The following is a 12,397-nucleotide window of genomic DNA, read 5'->3' as shown; positions in this document are numbered from 1 at the left end:
TTTCCTAATTTATATAGTTTGTTTCATATTGGCTGGCTTCCAACAATAGCTGAATTTGTAAAGCTAGCGAGCACCATTCCGTTTCTGTGGTGTTTGCTATAATCTTAAAAAAAAAAAAGTTAAATAAAATAAATGTAAAAAGTTCACTAGGCACAATTTAGCTTTTGCAACAGAACCATTAAATATATTTAAGACAATGTATAAGAGAGTGTAGTTCTGCTTCAGTTTGGACTTCAGTTTATAGCTAACCTTATCACAGGGACTTTGAAGCACTAAAGCTGATGCTGATCTGGAATAAATTGACGATAGCAAAGATACCATCTTTGACGACGCCACATTAATGGAATAGGTACTAGCTAGCTTGCTAGTTAATGTTTGCTTTAGTTTGCGCGCTAGCTCTGCAAATTCAGCTAGTGTGTGAACCCTGCCACATAAAAATGTAAACATTGCTATGGCGCGATTGACTGGATTAACCTCACGTCAGTTACGTACATGTTGCCTTTCGGACAGTAGAATCGAACCTCTATTACTTGTGCAGCTAAGAATGGCAGTGGATCAAACCATTGTGAGGCAAAGGGCGGGGTGGTCGCAATCTTTTGAAACTTAAAAAGGCGCTATTAAGTGTCTATAATCAGCACAACTGCTTTCATTGCGTATTATTAATATTATTGAAATTACATAGTTATGTTTACAGTGATAGATTGGGGGGGACAAATCATATTTTTCCCAGGATGGGGGGGGTCGTGTCCCCCCCGTCCCCCCTGGGATTTCCGCCTATGGACTCACACCAGGGTAAGACCACATGGAACACAGCCCTTCCCTATGGGAAAATTAAATGTGGAAAAATGATTGGAACCGTTTCCCTTTTTGACCACAAGGTTTTATGTGTATTATGACACATTCTGTGGTACTTTATATAAGGTATGATCATCACTGCACTTTGTAAGATGGAGCCGACAGATATGGCAGCTCTGTTTCTAGCTCCTAAGCAACTGTACTATTTTGTTTTRTTTGTGTTATTTCTTACATCATTGGCACAGAAATGTTTTTGTGTTTTTAGATAAAGCCGGAAATAACATTTGATTATCAGAGAGTCGGTAACTCACCAGCATTWCGTGCAGGAATACAACTTTCCCAAATTGGATCCTTTGTTCGTACCCCCAGGGCAATATAACTTATTATCCTCCAAAACACCGTCACCGGAGAAGAGGTATTAGGAGTGGACTTCTGGTCCGACTCAAGAGACATGCACACCATCCAGCACTTCCAAAGTATAMTACTTTGTATCTGGATAATAAAGTAGACAAGCTCAACGTGAGTATTTCCTTCCAGAGAGACATCAAGGATTTTAACCTTTCTAGCCCAGGGGTTCCACTAGTGGAACACCGACAACATTCTGCTGAAAAGGCAGCGCGCGAAATTCAAAAAATATTTTTTTGAAATATGTAACTTTCACACATTAACAAGTCCAATACAGCAAATGAAAGATAAACGTCTTGTTAATCTACCCATGGTGTCCGATTTCAAAAAGTATTTACAGCGYAAGCACAACATATGATTATGTTAGGTCAGAGCCAAGTCACAAACACACACAGCCATTTATTCAGCCAACGATAGGAGTGACAAAAAGCAGAAATATAGATACAATTAATCACTAACCTTTGATGATCTTCATCAGATGACACTTATAGGACATCATGTTACACAATACATGTTTGTTTTGTTCGATAATGTGCATATTTATATCAAAAAATCTCACAGGAAGGCCAAAAGGATCATCAAGGACATCAACCACCCGAGCCACGGCCTGTTCACCCCGCTATCATCCAGAAGGCGAGGTCAGTACAGGTGCATCAAAACTGGGATTAAGAGACTGAAAAACAGCTTCTATCTCAAGGCCATCAGACTGTTAAATAGCCATCACTAGCCGGCTTCCACCCGGTTATGTTACCCTACACCTTAGAAGCTGCTGCCCTATAGACTTGGACTCACTAGTCACTTTAATAATGTTTACGTACTGCTTTTCTCATCTCATATGTATATACTGTATTCTATTCCACTCTGGCATTCCTCAATCTAATATTTATACTGTATATTTATTCATTTCATTTTTTTTACTTTGGGATTTTTGTGTATTGTTGTGAATTGTTAGATACTACTGCACTGATGGAGCTGGGAACACAAGCACTTCACAACACCTGCAATAACATCTGCTAAATATGTGTATGTGAACAATAAAATGTGATTTGATTTAGGTAGGGGCAATGTACTGGCGAGGTGCATTAGCATGTTTGGGGCCGTGGTCAAATATATATGTATTTGTATCAACCGCCAGTGGGCGTGTTGTAGCAGTTTAAGCATGTCAAGATTGTGCTGAGTAGCGGCACTCTTTGTTCTGTAAAGGTTGTAACATTATGTGTTTCTAATCTGCTGCACTTTAAAGAGGGTTTTGTGCAAATTCCACTTAATGGGAACTTTTTGCCGGATATCCTCTTACCTAATTTAAATAACTACCACATTGTATCCAACATCGGAGAAGGCGTGTTTGTAGAGGGGTGTGGATTATATAGCTATATAGATTGGTGACACAATTGGACTGTAGGGTGTCAGCAAATATGTGACTCACCACCTGGATTCGGTCTTATGTAGCAAAATTTGAAAATGTTTTTTTTTTACATTGGATAAAAGTAGAGACTCAATAGCTACAAAATGGTATATCATACAAGCATTTTTTAGGAACAATGGAAAAGTAATTCTGTTTTGGAAGTTGATACACTTGTAAACTCACTTTTTTGAAAAGGGCCTTTGAATGTTTTGGTACCTACTAGAGAGCTCTCCTTTGTCTACACCCATTCAGCATTGTTCAAGCCCTCTTAAGCCAGCCCTACTCATCTGTTTAAGGATCACATGAGGTCATGTGCTAAACAGTGAGCAGTGTAGTGAAGATTAAGACTAAAAGTGGTAGTAGCCTACAATAAGGAACAATTCCATGTAAACAGATAGTCTAGATAAAAAAATGTATGAATATTAGATGACGCTTACCCAGACATACTTATCTAAATTGATGGGTCATGTGAAAGAAATGCTACATCCTCCAGCCATATCTAGTGGTGTAAAAAGTACTAAATTGTCATTCTTGAGTAAAAGTATAAATCATTTCAAATTCCTCATATTAAACAAGATGGCACAATTTCTGTTCTCTTTTATCATTGACGGATAGCCAGGGGCACACTCCAAAACTCTGACATAATTGACAAACAAAGCATTTGTGTTTAGTGAGTCTGCCAGATCAGATGCAGTAGGGATGTTCTCCTATGCGAATTGGACAATTTTCCTGTCAAAATGTAACGAGTACTTTTGGGTGTCAAGGAAAATGTATGAACATCTATCAAAGCTGTAAAACAGGGAATAAAAAAACATGTTTTGAAGACATTACAACCCTGCACAACATCAATTCACCTCCCAAGTTTAGATAAGAAAAATAACCTCATGCAATGCAATGAAAATTATTTTCACCTGAAGTGCTGGTACTGTTTGATTTGTGGCAGCGGCCTGAAGTACGTAGTCAGGTGTTGTTGCCAGCCATAGCTTTCCACCAGCACCGTACCATCCTCCAGTCCAACCAGCTGTGGGATGTTGACCCCTGTCACAGTGCTGTCATTCACAACACCAGCAATTTCAGACAAAGTGTCCACTCTGGTCTTTCTGAAGCGCTGCTTGATGAGGCCAGAGCAAAAATTGTTCTTGTTTTGGCCACCGCAGTTATCACAATTAAGGTCCAGATGTGTTTCCCCACCTCCGTAGTTGGTGAAGAAATGGTGCATATAGTTGTGACTGCGCTGCTGCCTTTGTTTGCTTGGGCCACCTCTCTTTTTGATAGGAGGCATTAGACCATTCTCCTTGTATGACTGGTGGAGGAGAGTCAGGCGTGTTCTACTGATGCTGAAAGACAAATTCCAGATACAAATATGTTTGCATTAGTATTCAATAGATGCGAAATGGCATTCTGACATAACATCACTACACACGTAATGTTAGCTAGCTAGGCAGCCATCTAACATCAGCTGGCTAGTTAACAGCAAGCTTTAATTAGCAATACTAACCGATTGTCATAGCTACCTAGAGTTAACCAAATATGTTCGATGTTAGCTAGCTAACATTAGGCTATAACTAGCTATGCGAAATGGCATTCTGAGAAAACATCACTAACGTTACACACAATTCATACACATAAATTAATGTTAGCTAGCGAACCAGCCATCTAACCTCAGCTAATGTTAGTTAGCTAATAGCAAGCTTTAACTTTGGGTATTTTGTTTAGACGTGTCACATTAACATTAGCTAGCTAAAGAAATAACTATAATCCCAATCCATAGAGTAACGTTACTCACAATACAAACCGATTTGTCATAGCTACAGTTAACCAAATAAGTTAAGTTCAACGTTAACGTTAGCTAGCAAGCCAGCCATCGAACTCCAGCTGGCTAACTTACAGCCAGACTTAACTTGCAATGAAAACAACAACTTTGACAAAATTAGAAACATATAATATCTGAAACTATAGCTAGATTCMTACCCGAATACATGAATGAAAGATTCARGGCAGACTGCAACCCCTTTCATCAAATAAGACGTCCTTTGTTGTTTCCGTTTAGTTTGCACAGCTTGTTTGGCCAGTTGTGTTCCATTGATTTCAAAACTCTGTAAATTTCTTCTGTGACAACAACACTGTTGATCTCTGTTTCTTCCCCATCACCGTCATCAGAAGACTCTACAAAGTTTTCRTCAATGAAAATGTTTTTACCTAAATCAGGGATTTCCTCGTCGTCTGATTCATTTTCAGAGTCAGAGCAGGTCAAGCATGGCACGATCGTCCTCCAGAAAGTAGTCCATCACAACTTTTTCCCACTGACCTTTGTCGATAGCGCCTGATAAATTCAGGGCAGCAATGTTATTGAAAACAGTAGCAACACATTTGCAGTTCTCCATGGCTAACGTTATATCTTTAGAAAAAACTATGCATAATGAGCAGCTCATTTTATAGACACAAGATGAAACTCATCTCTCGGCATGTCCAGCCCACTCATTATCTCAGCCAATCATGGTTGTCGGGAAGGTTTCTGACTTTGGCTAAACCAACTAGGCTCTTAATTTAACAACTTTAAATATTTACTAAATATCAACTTTTCGTATTTACAGATGGCATAAACATGTTTTATTAAGGCACATGAAAGTTCACATGTTCGAGAAGGCAATTCTGCCAAAAAACGCATTTTGATGAAAAAATATTTTGTAAGTTCAAACGGCTCTCCTGTGACTTGCAACATATACCTTGTTTCCTGAATTGTGTCACATATATTTAAACGTTTACACTATTCGTCTATGGCAAATATACTTACATTTCTTCTCTTTCATCTGTGTCTGGTGTTCGCTAGTTACTGGCTAGCTAGGTCTTCAGCCAGCATGGAACAAAAGGGTGGGAAGGGTCATAAAAAAATCACGAAAGGCCTGATAGAAACATCAATTTGACGGTAATCTTTCTCAATGTCGACATAACCAAATACGCTAGACAAGGTGGGATATTTTTGTGTCTGTAAAATTAATTATGTGAGAAATGGCAGTGTGAAAACTTTTATAAGCAAATATTGATATGATAACCATCATATTGATAACCATCATATTGAAGTAAACCTGAAGTCACGCAATGACATGTTGTGTGGTCCTCCCACTACGTCTCTGGAAAGCATACAGTTTATTAGGCTACAGATTAAATACATTATGATGAACTTCACAGGGTGGTGAAAGTGCAAGTTGATGAGCTTGATGCTTTTCCAATAAATATAGAGGGTCTTATTATTCTGGTGACATGATGATCGATGCTTGGCTGTCGTTTGACAAATAAAAATGATCTTACTCTTTTGTCCATAATAATAATAATCTCATCATGTAGGCTATACCCGCACTGTATCTACCAGCTGTTGGCTAGATCACACAAGCTAATACTAGAGTGGGCACATTATCTTTGTAACGCATCATTGTTTTTGTGACAGAATCATTGAGATGAAAATGCAAAAGACACCCATTTAACTCGCTTTTTTTTTACAGCGGAAGTTATTTTTATGTGTATTTCATCAAGCACAGTCGTTTTTCTGCAACAAGTCAATTTGATGGCAACAAACCTTTTGTGAAAAGATGTATCTTTTATTTATGCAGATTTTAGAATATTTGCATTCAAATCTGTTACCAGTTGAATGGAAACCTAGCTAATGATGCAATTTCAATGTTGTTGGAGTTGCTTTGTATATCAACAAATTAGCTTGAGATTATTTTACTGCAACACTGCATCCAAGATTCTTGACATAGGCGTTTCAAAGAGCTGTCAGTTAAAACCTGTTTGGGATAGGGAAAAACTATGTGCCCAGAGAAAACTGCCTGCTACTCAGTCCCAGTTGCTAATATATGCATATTATTAGTAGATTTGGATAGAAAACACTCTGAAGTTTCTAAAACGGTTTGAATGATGTCTGTGAGTATAACAGAACTCATATGGCATGCGAAAACCTGAGAAAAATCCAACCAGGAAATGGGAAATCTGAGGTTTGGAGTTTTTCAACTCTTGGCCTATCAAATACACAGTGTCTATGGGGTCATATTGCACTTCCTACGGCTTCCAGTAGATGTCAACAGTCTTTAGAACCTTGTTTGATGCTTCTAATATGAGGTGGGGGCGAATGAGAGGGGATTGAGTAAGGTCTCTCCCAGAGTGCCATGAGCTGACCATGCACGTTCACGTGAGAGTTAGCTTGAGTCCATTGCATTTCTGAAGACAATGGAACTCTCCGGCTGGAACATTATTGAAGATTTATGTTAAAAACATCCTAAAGATTGATTCTATACTTCGTTTGACATGTTTCTACGGACTGTAACGGCATTTTTTGACTTTCCGTCTGCTCCTAGTGATCGCGCGTCATGAATTTGGAAAACTGGGCTAAACACGCTAKCCAAAAGGAGGTATTTGGACATAAAGATGAACTTTATCGAACAAATCAAACATTTATTGTGGAACTGGGATTCCTGGGAGTGCATTKTGATGAAGATCATAACAGGTAAGTGATTATTTATAATGCTATTTTTAACTTCTATTGACTCCAACATGGCGGATATCTGTTTGGCTTGATTTGTTGTCTGAGCGCTGTACTCAGATTATTGCATGGTTTGCTTTTTCCGTAAAGTTTTTTTGAAATCTGACACAGCGGTTGCAAGAGAAATATATCTTTAATTCTGTGAATAACACTTGTATCTTTTATCAATCTTTATTATGAGTATATCTGTAACTTGATGTGGCTCTGTGCAAATTCACAGGATGTTTTGGAGGCAAAGCCAAATGTAAACTGATGTTTTTGGATATAAATATGAACTTCATCGAACAAAACATACATGTATTGTGTAACATGTTGTCCCGGCAGTGTCATCTGATGAAGAATATCAAAGGTTAGTGATACATTTTATCTCTATGTCTGCTTTTTGTGACTCCTCTCTTTGGTTGGAAAATCGCTGTATGCTTTCTGTGACTAGTTGCTGACCTAACATAATGATATGTTCTGCTTTCGCGGACAAGCCTTTTTCAAATCGGACACTGTGGTTGGATTAACAATAATTGTATCTTTAAAATGGTGTCTAATACTTGTATGTTTGAGAAAATTGAATTATGAGATTTCTGTTGATTGAATTTGGCGCTCTGCAATTTCATTGGCTTTTTTTCATTGGCGTTCCCAGACGGGCTAAGTGAGATCATTAATCTGAAATTTCACATGTGAAACATGTTCTTGGAATTGCTCCCGAGGGGCGCAGAGGTCTAAGACACTGCATATCAGTGCAAGAGATGTCACTACAGTCCCTAGTTTGATTCCAGGCTGTATGACATCCAGCTGTGATTGGGAGTCCCATAGGGCGGTGCACAATTGGCCCAGCGTCGTCCGGGTTTGGCCGGGGTAGGCCGTCATTGTAAATAAGAATTTAACTTGCCTAGTTAAATAAAAGTTACATTTAAAAAAATGCTTTGCATGTGACATTTCACATGTGAAAGATGTGTTTTTGGAACACTTCACACTTCCTTCCTATCAGTTGCCGGATAGGAAGGAAACTGTTCAGGGATTTCACCGTGAGACCAATGGTGACATTAAAACAGTTACTGTAATAGGAGAAAACTGAAGATGGATCAACAACATTTTAGTCACTCCACAATACTGACCTAAGGGACAGAGTGAAAAAAGGAAGCCTGTAAAGAACAAAACATTTCCAAAACATGCATCCTGTTTGCAACAAATGTGACAAAGCAATTAACTTTGAATGTCCTGAATTCAATGTGTTATGTTTGGGGCAAATCCAATTCAACACATTATGTACTACCATTCTCCATATTTTCAAGCATAGTGTGGGCTGCATCATGTCGTGGGTATGCTTGTAATCGTTAAGGACTGGAGAGTTTTTTAGGTTAAAAAGAAACGGAATGGAGCTAAGCACTGGGAAAACCTGGATCAGTTTGCTTTCCACCAGATACTGGGAGATGAATTTCCCTTTCAGCAGGACAATAACTTAAAACAAGGCCCAACTACACTGGAGTTGCTCACCAAAAAAGACAGTGAATGTTCCTGAGTGGCTGAGTTACACTTTTGACTTAAATTTGATTGAAAATATTTGTCAAGACTTGAAAACGGTTGTCTAGCAATGATCATCAACCAATTTAACAGTGCTTGAAGAATTTAGAATAAAATAATGAGCAAATATTGTACCATCCAGGTGTGCAAAGCTCTTAGAGACTTACCCAGAAAGACTCACAGCTGTAATGGCTGCCAAAGGTGATTCTAACACATATTGACTCAGGGGTYTGAATACATACATAAATTAGATATTTCTGTATTTCATAAAAGCATTAAAAAAAAAACATGTTTTCACTTTGTCATTAAAGGGTATTGTGTGTATATTGTTGAGAAATTATTAGTAGTTTTATTCAGGCTGTAACAGAACAAAGTGTGGAATAAGTTAAGGGGTATGAATACTTTCTGAAGGCACGCACTATATCTCCCCACATGTAAACCCTACGGGTATGGGTGGTGTAGCAGTGTAGCTCTTTAATATGTTGTCCTCATCTCACCTTCTACAGCTCACCTGAGTAAGCATCTGCTACTGTAGAATGAACAGGGACAGGGTGCATCTGTAAACCCATATTCCAAATGCAGCATATCAGATAGTGTGTGTTGCAGGGCTCGAATCGAATTAAAATAAGTAATTTAACAACACTAAAATCCCAATTCAATAATCGAAAAAATGACATTTATTTTAAATGACTTCTCAATAAATTGAAAAGTAGAAGGTATTTATTTAAAAAATGTGACCCTTCCTGAACTTTAAATTCAAATCGCTTCCTGAATTGACTTTCTTCAATACGAATTGAGCCCAACCCTAGTGTGTTTCCTTTTTCATATCCACTCAGTTTGTTGGTACTAATCTCCATGGATACCACAATAAATACTTTAATCCATTAAGTACATTAATAAATGTACATATGTAAACATGAGCTATAATATGCATTTTAGCATGTCATACCTGTGATGTGAGCATTCCAAAGCAGACTGTGTTGTGTTTTGATTGAAAAGTGCAAATTAAAACTCACACCTTTATGTTTACTGTTATTATTACAGTTATTTGTATTATCGAGGTGATTGGAACTTATTGGAACTCAGATTTTCCGTAAAGGGAATCTCTAACAAAAATGATCTTACAAAATACAGTGATGCAATTTGTTGTTTACTTCTCATTACAAGAGTGTTAAGCAGCATTGTGAAGCTGAACCACATGCAATCCCCCCAAAATTGGCATCTGCTTTTTGGTATCCCTCAAGTCAGTGTTGAAATCAGCACCTTGAAGTTGCCCAAACCACTTGACAGGCTATGGTTTGATAACCAATGTTTGAAGACTTTCCAACACCAAGTTGAAAAGCAGTATCACCTTTTAAATGCAAATTAACCGAAATAGCTCACTGTGACTTATAAAACGGGGGCATCACACAGTCTCAGTGAGTGGTGTTTTGTTGCATGTTTTGCCAATCTGCATTCATTTACACCTCCTGTGTCATCTATGAATGAATCAATAGGTTTGCCTTGACCCAAAGACCATACAGACATGCCTGAAAGACATTCTTCAATATGACTGACCCTGCACTCCGAACAGAACAGAGCACAACACAAGCCTCCTGTCTCCATCAAACTCTTTCTGATAAAACTGTTTCAAGGACACCCGCTGGTTCTGCATCCACCATATGCACATCCAAATAACATGTGGGGATAACATCTAATAATGTATTGATTTGGCTGGAGGGGGAATAAAACAAGTCAAACATTTATAGCTTCAAAAAATCTTTGGCATCAAGGAGGCTTTGAAAGCCATTTGCAGCAGCGGGGTGACAGAAATGACCATGAGTTTCTGGCACTATAACTCAGTTAGTTCATTATTGACTTGGAGGGGGAATATACCCAATATCAACCTAGCCTACATAAAAAAAWAAWAATAAACACTCAAACTAAGAGGTAAGTAAACAGCACACATACCTTGATTGATTCACACTGTTTCAAAGCCAGCTTAATCCAAGCAGTCAAACTATCCTCCACGCTTATTTTCCCTGTGTAGAATACAAGATACGCTTCTTCTCTCTTCTCCTTTTTGCCTCCTCTCTATGATTCCCTCTTTTCTCATTTACCTCTACCTCTATCTCTGGTATCTTTCTTTCATTATCCTTTTCTGTGCAAAGCCTATTGCCCACGCCAGAGTTGATGCCGGAGTGCGTGCCGCTAGAGGTACAAAACAGGGAGAGAGAATGTAGGAGTCTCCCTATGGTTTTAAAATGACAAGTGAGAGAGCAAGAGAGAGAGCGGGGAGAGAGAAAGTGTGCCAGAGCAGTGTGAAAGAGAGCAAGCTTGTGTGAGTGTGCGAGAGAGCGAGCGGGAGAGAGAATGAGCGAGGGTTTGTGAGCACTGACTGGCTCACTGACTGGCTCAGTGGCGAAGGGCTTGCGTTTACGCTGGGAGCTGGGGCAGCCGTGATTGGTGTGAGGCAGCCCCCTGTTAGGTCCCCGGAGCACTGGGATCTTCATCAAGCAGATTATAGGGATCTGGAGAGCCCTCTCTTCTGCATAGAGAGTGCCAGTGATGTGTACTGTATTCACTGGGGGATATTCTAATCAAAGAGACAGTAGTGCCACTTGGGGATGGTGTCTCTTCCAAGCTCATGTGTACACAGATAATGCTGCCGAAATTGGGGAGTACTGTAGTGAGAAAGGAGACAGAGCAGGGAGAGAGAGGAAAGATAGAAAGGAGAGAGAAGGAGAGAGAGGGAGGACGGGAAAAATTGTGTGTGTGAGTGTATGTATTGCCTGTGTGTGTTTGAATGCATGTGCGTGTTTGTGTGTGTGTGTGCACGATCACCCGTGCATGCATGTGTGTGTTGGCAACAAAGACGGTAATGTGTGAGGAAGGGGATGGGGTTTGTTTACCATTAGGGCTTAACTCTTATTAGTCAGGGACATCTGCTGGCTTCACTAATACGCCCTCATGATCCCTCACACTGAATACAAACAATACAACAAGCCCTTTACCTTTCCTATACCCCTGCAGTAAAGCAAAGACTTGATCTAAAAATCAAAACAAACTTCCTGGTCCCTCTGAAGCCTGTCGGTTGTCGTTAACGTGTGACCTACATCCTCATATTTCCATGTCTTGCATGATTAAATGCCTTGCTAGTTTTCCTCGACTTGGAGGAGGAGTACTCCTCAGTTGTGTCAAATATGGCACTCTATTTCCTATACAGTGCACTTTTGAAAAGAGCCTTATGGGCCCTGGTTAAAAGTAGTGCACTATATACGGAATCGGGTGCCGTTTGGGATGCAGACAAGGACTTCTCCACTCCACTTGGCCATGATGCGGAACATCAGACACTGTCTCCCCTTCACCTCTGGAAGATTGAAGAGGAAACATGAGATTTAACCTTTGAAATGAGATCTTAATGTGATGAGAAAAACGGAGATGACATACATCACTCTTGGGAAAAGGTTACTGAGGCATTAGCATTTAGCATGTCTAATCCACATCACAGTAGGATTGTCTTGAGGATGAGCAGTATTTTACTGCTTGAGAACATCCACTCAACAGCCTGACTAACTGAATTTGGAGATTGTAAAATTGTTTCTGCACCTCCCATCTTTGGCATTGTGGAATTCAAGGAAAGCTCCACTTTTGATTGAATAGTAAGTGACCGTTTGTACCCTTACAGAAAAAACACATGAATTTGAAGTGAACAAATGTTGTGTTCTAAAAAAACACGTTTTCATGTGATCACGTGATCT

At 39.2% G+C, this 12,397-nt stretch overlaps 1 protein-coding gene across 1 annotated transcript in view; it reads right to left on the bottom strand.

Annotated features, from left to right (window-relative positions):
- The window catches only part of LOC111953779 (cadherin-12-like), a 193,899-nt gene extending 182,870 nt beyond the window's left edge, over positions 1-11,029 (bottom strand). Inside the window, exon 1 of the mRNA XM_023973271.2 lies at positions 10,608-11,029. The gene's annotated coding sequence lies outside the window, so the exon portion shown is untranslated. The remainder of the gene's footprint in view (positions 1-10,607) is intronic.
- Positions 11,030-12,397: the final 1,368 nt, after the last annotated feature.

The sequence above is a fragment of the Salvelinus sp. IW2-2015 genome, linkage group LG27 (genome assembly GCF_002910315.2).
Source record: "Salvelinus sp. IW2-2015 linkage group LG27, ASM291031v2, whole genome shotgun sequence".
In the NCBI taxonomy this organism is placed as follows: Eukaryota; Metazoa; Chordata; class Actinopteri; order Salmoniformes; family Salmonidae; genus Salvelinus; species Salvelinus sp. IW2-2015.
Note: the sequence above shows the minus strand (reverse complement) of the source record. Positions and strands in the feature narration are given on the sequence as shown.